Source organism: Trichomycterus rosablanca, chromosome 4 (genome assembly GCF_030014385.1).
Source record: "Trichomycterus rosablanca isolate fTriRos1 chromosome 4, fTriRos1.hap1, whole genome shotgun sequence".
Lineage (NCBI taxonomy): Eukaryota > Metazoa > Chordata > Actinopteri > Siluriformes > Trichomycteridae > Trichomycterus > Trichomycterus rosablanca.
Genome location: NC_085991.1, coordinates 13,688,484 through 13,695,364, shown reverse-complemented (window position 1 = coordinate 13,695,364; position 6,881 = coordinate 13,688,484). Strand labels below are relative to the sequence as shown.

The following is a 6,881-nucleotide window of genomic DNA, read 5'->3' as shown; positions in this document are numbered from 1 at the left end:
AAACTGAAAATACTTTTTTCAAAACATTTTTGCTTGATATAAAAGCTTCATCTGGAATAAAAGCCGGCCAGTCAAACACAAGCACTCAGAGTCTACAAAGCTACACTGTTGTAGCACATGCAGAATGAGGCCTGGGATTGTCTTAGTGAAATAACCATGAACCTGCTGGGAAATGATATTACCTTGATGGCAGCACGTGTCTCTCTAAAACCTCAACATACACTTATGCATCAGTGGTACACCACTCAATGTGTGGTATGAAAGCACAATGCTATGGGTACAGATGCACCCCCATAACATCACATGTTTATCTATATCATTTAATAGTGGAGCAACACTTATGTTATGCCTGATCGGGGTATTGTGCCACTTAACACAGCCAACCACTGCATTAAGAAATGATGAATTAAACTCACATCAGTTTTATGCAGTAACAATCTTTGGACCCAAGCTCATTGGGCAAAAATTCCATTTGCTAAACTGCACCAGTTAAACTATTGTTAAAACAGAGGTTGTGCGTTAAAAATAAACGTAAGGACTTGCATGCCAACACAAACTACAAGTAGTAGTGAAGTAAAGTGTTTTCCAGTGTTTTTATAGTTTTTACAGTGTTGTCACAAGATAAATTATACACCAGATGGCAGAATCCATCTACATCTTACAAACCACTGAAACATCTGCACAGTTTAAACAGGAACTACGCTGTACAAAAAGCCACTAAGACTCACTCTGCTTTTCTCAGAAGAGGGAGCTATTTGCCTTTCTTTTACAGTTTTTCTCAATCGCTAAAACACTAAACCCCATTCTTGAAACACATCTGTCAACTGCCAAAACTTGTCTATTAAATTAATTACTCTTTTCACAAAACCTTAAACTATTTTATCCTAGACAGTTTTCATATCTGATTCAACCTTTTTGCAAAACTCTAAACACATTCTCACTGACAAACACACATTCTGCATGATAGTGCACTTTAATGCAAAATTCTTCTCAGCATACCCATATCTACTCCAGTCAATGCAGCATGGATGCAGCATGTGATGAGATTAGAGTGAATTCTTTTGAAGCCTGGATTCTGCATGACTAATTTTTTCCCGCTGTCTAGATAGGCAGAATATTGCCTGTGATGTAGATGAAGTCCTGTGCCTTGACCCAGCCCAGAGACACGATCCTGAAGCAGAATAAACAAATGATTTTGCAAACTGTATATACAATAAATAAATATACTACAGTTCATATACTGTATTTCTTTGTTGGTTCTCTAGTATATAAATATATAAACACATCAGTGTAAATATGTTTTCAAATATACAAAAAAAAATTCCTGAATAAAGATGTTTGGTTTTGCTATAATAAAGGCACAGCGTTTTGTATTGTTTTATGTAGTGTAATGACTGTTGTGTAGTGTTTATGTATTGGCTGGATATGTGTGTATTTTGACAAGCAGCGTTTTATTTCGAGCAAAGATAAAATAGTTGATTGTTTGAAATTGCAAGACAAGTCAGATGTTTAAACCCCTTCAATTACCTCAAATTACTAGTCCAGCATCTTAACAATTAAAGTACTACTGCCCCTATTAATATCTATTGACATTTTACCTGAGTTAGTTATGGTCTATAAACTTGGGTAGGTAAATAAATGATGATTCAATTAATCATCAGCATTGTTATGAATAAATCTGTAACACAATATACCATTAAACTCACCTGTAAACATACACCTTAAACAGTCATCCAAAGATTCAAAATCAATAATATAAAACTAACAGATGGATGGATGGATTGATAGTGATATGTGTAAAGTGCAATTAATACACAGTATATAGTGTTTCAGTAATGTGCCAATATAAATATTAGTATCATCTGTATGCTGTTGAAGTGTAGCAACAAACACATCATAAACTGCAGCTATACTTTATTTTCTACATAAAGGTTTTGTTTTTATTTATATACAATGGTTTGTTAGTCTATCTTCACAATATCAGATAAAGGTTGACATGAGTTGACATGGATGTAACTGGATTGGGGGTGGGGAGCCAGATGTGGTTACATACAGCAGAGACACTTTCAATTATGGATGCCAGATCTGAATCAGACACTCAGCACAATGATGTTACTCCTCTTCTTCATTTTCATTATTGTTGATGATAATGGTAAGTGATATATAAGAGGCATCATATTTAAATATTATGTATTTCCTACTATTAGAAGCATAAATTCTATATTTAGAAATAAAATGTGTTTAATATAGTATTAACTAAATGTTATAAATTGTTATAATGTTTTATATCAGAAGCTGCTGAGAGCATTAAACCAGATCAAACCAGCTATTCTTCAACTGAAGGAAGCAGCATCACACTGTCCTGTACGTATGATGGATCAGTTTATAGTCTTCACTGGTATCAACAAAAACTTGGATCAAAACCAGAGTTTTTAGTGCTGATTAGTGGAGATGGTGAAGATGATGAAACAGCTCAAGCGTCTGACAGAAGAATCTCAATGAAACGCTACAAAACAAAAACAAAAAAAACAATGGAACTGGAGATCATCTCTGCTGCAGTATCTGATTCTGCACTGTACTACTGCGCTCTGGAGCCCACAGTGACAGGAAATACAGCTATACTGTACAAAAACCTGTTATCAGAGGAGGGAGCTATTAGCATGTTTTTTACATTTTATCACTTGCTGCTTCTTGTATCCCAGGTCTGTTTATCTAATAAACAATCAGTGTTTTAGCTCAGTGGTCTTAAATACCCCTGAGCCCAGAGAAGTTGATACTGCTTCTGGACATGGTTAACATAAGGCTTCTTTTTTTCACAGTAAAGTTTTAAGTGGCATTTGTGCATGTAACTCTGTATTGTAGTGCTTGACAAAGGTTTGCCAAAGTAATCCCTCACCCATGTGCTTATATCAGCTATTGTTAAGTGGCGGTGGCTTCCGTCTGGTGTGATCTGTGGAGTTCTGCCTGGATGGCTGGTTCTCCCATTTCCACAAGGATACGCTGGAGCTCTGTCAGAGTGACCTTGGGTGCCTGCTCACCTCCCTGGCCAAGGCCCGTCTTCCCCGATCGCTCAGTTTACCATATACAAAGGTTTACTTAAGTGTATTTTTCATAAAGCTATAAAGTAGACTTAAGTATACTTATCTTCAATATGCTACAGTGCACTTAAGTGACACTAGTGATCAATACACTTAAAGAGTGTTAATTATACTATAACTGTACAAAAACAATACAAAAGCTCCATAGGGTAGGTGTTACTACATGTGTGATTATGGTGCTTCGGTGGTGCAGCAGTAAAACATGCTAAGACGTAGCAACTGACATGTCAAAATCGTGTGTTTGAATTTTGCATCTGCTAAAAGTCTCCAAACTACCTCAAAACATAAAAGTTTTGACCCCTACTGGTTGATGGTTACAATTTAAGTAACAGAGATCAGTGCATGGCTGATAAATTTGGCTATGAACTACAAAGAATTGGAAAGTCTACAACTGGATGAACAAGGCAAAGGATGGATAATTCATTGTGCTCTGCACACGTGGGTTTGAATCCCATCTTCGTTGAAGTAAACACACTTTTAAAAGCCCTCTTAAATAACCTCAGTCTTCTTTGAAAACATTGGAAATAAGTAACACTGACGTACTGAATTGCTACTCCTACGTATGTTTGTTCTTCCTTATATGCTTAATAGGCGGCAATGTTTTCAAAGCAGACCAAAGTAATTCAAGAGAGCTTTAAAAGTGCAGGAGAATCCCATCCTCATTGAGGTGAAAGCACTTTTAAAAGCTCTCTCAAATGACCTCAGAGTGCTTTGAAAACATTGCAGCCTATTGACCATATGTGGAAAAGCAAACGGACATAAGAGTAGTAGTTTAGATCGTCTATGTTGCCTCTTTCCACCCGTTTTCAGGCCAATCCAGCCCTCTGAAGCTCCTCCTGCCACACTTGATTACAAATGACACACCTGCAATCAGACCAGAAGAGCATTTCTCATAGCTTGACCAGATGAGATGGTCGAGTGGTTAAGGCGCTGGACTGCTAATCCATTGTGCTCTGCACGCGTGGGTTCGAATCCCATCCTTGTCGAAAACACTACCTTTTGAACTCTTAATGCATGCACAATAATCCAGCTCCACAAATCCACAAAGTGGAGACCGTTAAACAATGTGTGGTTACTAATCTGTATGTCATTAACATTGTATTAAAAGAACGGCTGTATAAGATGAACAGTTTCTATTTGGTGTTACAGTTGTGAGTTTTTTGTGAGTAGTGCCAATATTTTGCACAGAGCTGAAAGCAAGAGTTTCAGGGGTTTTGTTCAATGTTTAAAGGCTTGGTTTTCAATGAGGATTGGATTCAAACCCATTCGTGCAGAGCACAATGGATTAGCAGTCCATCGCCTTAACCACCACGTCAGAACATGCTCTACCTTCATGAAGTAAGCCAAAAACACAACTGCATTAAAAAAAATGCCTGTATAAGATGTGCTGTTTCTCTCTGGTGTTACAGTTGTATTTTATGTGAGTAGTACCAATATGTTGTAAAGGTGAGAGCTTAATTATCAGAGCTGAAAGCAAGAATTTCAGGGGTTTTAATCAATGTTTAAAGGTCTGGTTTTCAAAATCAAACATACAGAGCACAACGGATTAGCAGTCCAACGCCTTAACCACTCAGCCACCTCGTCTCGACCTGCCTAGGAAAATGTGTTTCTGGGCCGATTGGTCTGATTGATCAACCCAGACGGCTTGAACAGCTACATTGCCTTTTAAGAAATATCTGGGTGTTTACCAGAATGTGCACACACACTGCATAAGTGCATCATTTGTTAACAGTCGGTTTTAAGGAGAACTAAAGAGAACTAAAATAAAATGAGCTTTCTGCTCTTCAGTCTTTAACAAATCTACAAAAGCTACATTGATCAATCAGACCAGAAACAAGCAGGTAAAGCAAGACGAGGTGGCTGAGTGGTTAAGGTGATGGCCCGCTAATCCATTGTGCTCTGCATGTGTGGGTTGGAATCCCATCCTTGTTGAAAACCAGAATTTTAAGCATTGAACAAAACCCCTGAAACTCTTGCTTTCAGCTCTGTGCAAAATATTGGCACTACTCACAAAAAACTCACAACTGTAACACCAAATAGAAGTGGTTCATCTTATACAGCCGTTCTTTTAATACAATGTTAATGACATACAGATTAGTAACCACACATTGTTTAAAGGTCTCCACTTTGTGGATTTGTGGAGCTGGATTATTGTGCATGCATTAAGAGTTTAAAAGGTGTTGTGTTCAACGAGAATGGGACTCAAATCTACGCGTGCAGAGCACAATGGATTAGCAGTTCATCACCTCACCATTACCTTTTTATGGGAAAAGTAATTAATTAATATCCCTTCTTTATTATTAGAAAAGTAGGGGGAGCTCTTGTCAGCATCAGTCAATTCTTTCCACTTTGACAAGAGCTGCATTGTTGGATCTGAGGGAATTAAGGCGAATTCCCATAGCGGGAGTCAAACCGGGGGTGGGTGACCGCTTGCCCATATGGGAAAACTGAAGAACTTACCATCGGCTGACGCCAGCATCAGTCACTTCTTACCACTTTGACAAGACCTGCATTGTCAGATGTGAGGTACGAAAAACCATACACAAGGAGTTAGAAAGACAAAAAAGGCACAAGGTAACCGAGCCAGCCAGGAGTCGAACCTTGAATTTTCTGATTCGTAGTCAGACGCGTTATCCATTGCGCCACTGGCCCCTGTGGGACAGCACTTGTGACCTCCCTGAAGCTCCGGACTTATTTCTGTCTTTTGACCAAGGAGAGAATGGAAAACTTTGAAGCACAGCATACAAAAACACCCTGCCGTGACCCGGATTCGAAATACAAGTTCCCATACCAGGAGTCAAAGCCGGGCCACATGGGTAAAAACCAGGAATCCTGACAGCTAGACCATATGTTATACTGAAGGGCTTGCCATCGGCTGACGCCAGCATCAGTCACTTCTTACCACTTTGACAAGACCTGCATTGTTGCATGTGAGGTACCAAGAACCATACACAAGGAGTTAGAAAGACAAAAAAGGGACAAAGTAAACAAGCCAGCCAAGAGTCGAAACTAGAATCTTCTGATCCGTAGTCAGACACGTTATCCATTGCACCACTGGCCCTTGTGGGACAGCGCTTGTGACTTCCCTAAAGCTCCGGCCTCATGTCTGTCTTTTTACTAAGGAGAGAATGGAAAACTTTGAAGCACGGCATACAAAAACACCCTGCTGTGACCCGGATTCGAACCTGGGTTGCTGCTGCCACAACACAGAGTACTAACCACTATACGATCACAGCATTCCAACGATCAGCCACGTCAAGCTCATAGCAACTGCTCCCTGATAGACTGCAGTCATAGTTCCAACAGAACAAGCCTCTTGCGCTACAGCAACATGGTGCAAAGGAACTAATAGGCAAAGTTTTGCTCGAGTCCCATCATAAAGATGAATTCCCATACCGGGAAGGAAGCTACGAGCTTGGCACACTTGTTTCTGGACATTTTTGCCCATTCCTCTTGGGCATGTCCTTGCAAGTTCCGTCATGTTTTTTTTAGCTCCTTCCACAGATGTTTGATTGGATTCAGGTCTGGGCTCTGGCTGGGCCACTCAAGGACATTCACAGACTTTCTCCGAAGCCACTCCTTTGGTCTCTCGGCTGTGAGCTTCGGGTTGTTGTCATGTTGGAAGGTAAACCTTCACCCCAGTGTGGTTAAGGCGATGGACTGCTAATCCATTGTGCTCTGCACGCGTGGGTTCGAATCCTATCTTCGTCAAAAACAATACCTTTTAAATTCTTAATGCATGCACAATAATCCAGCTCTACAAATCCACAAGTGGAGACCATT

At 39.6% G+C, this 6,881-nt stretch overlaps 2 non-coding genes across 2 annotated transcripts; one reads left to right on the top strand and one right to left on the bottom strand.

Moving 5' to 3' along the window:
- The first annotated feature begins 4,002 nt into the window (after positions 1-4,002).
- trnas-gcu (transfer RNA serine (anticodon GCU)) lies at positions 4,003-4,084 on the top strand. Its single transcript has one exon. It is a non-coding gene; the product is annotated as a tRNA-Ser (tRNA).
- Positions 4,085-5,677: 1,593 nt separating this feature from the next.
- On the bottom strand, positions 5,678-5,750 carry trnar-acg (transfer RNA arginine (anticodon ACG)). The gene has a single exon. It is a non-coding gene; the product is annotated as a tRNA-Arg (tRNA).
- Positions 5,751-6,881: the final 1,131 nt, after the last annotated feature.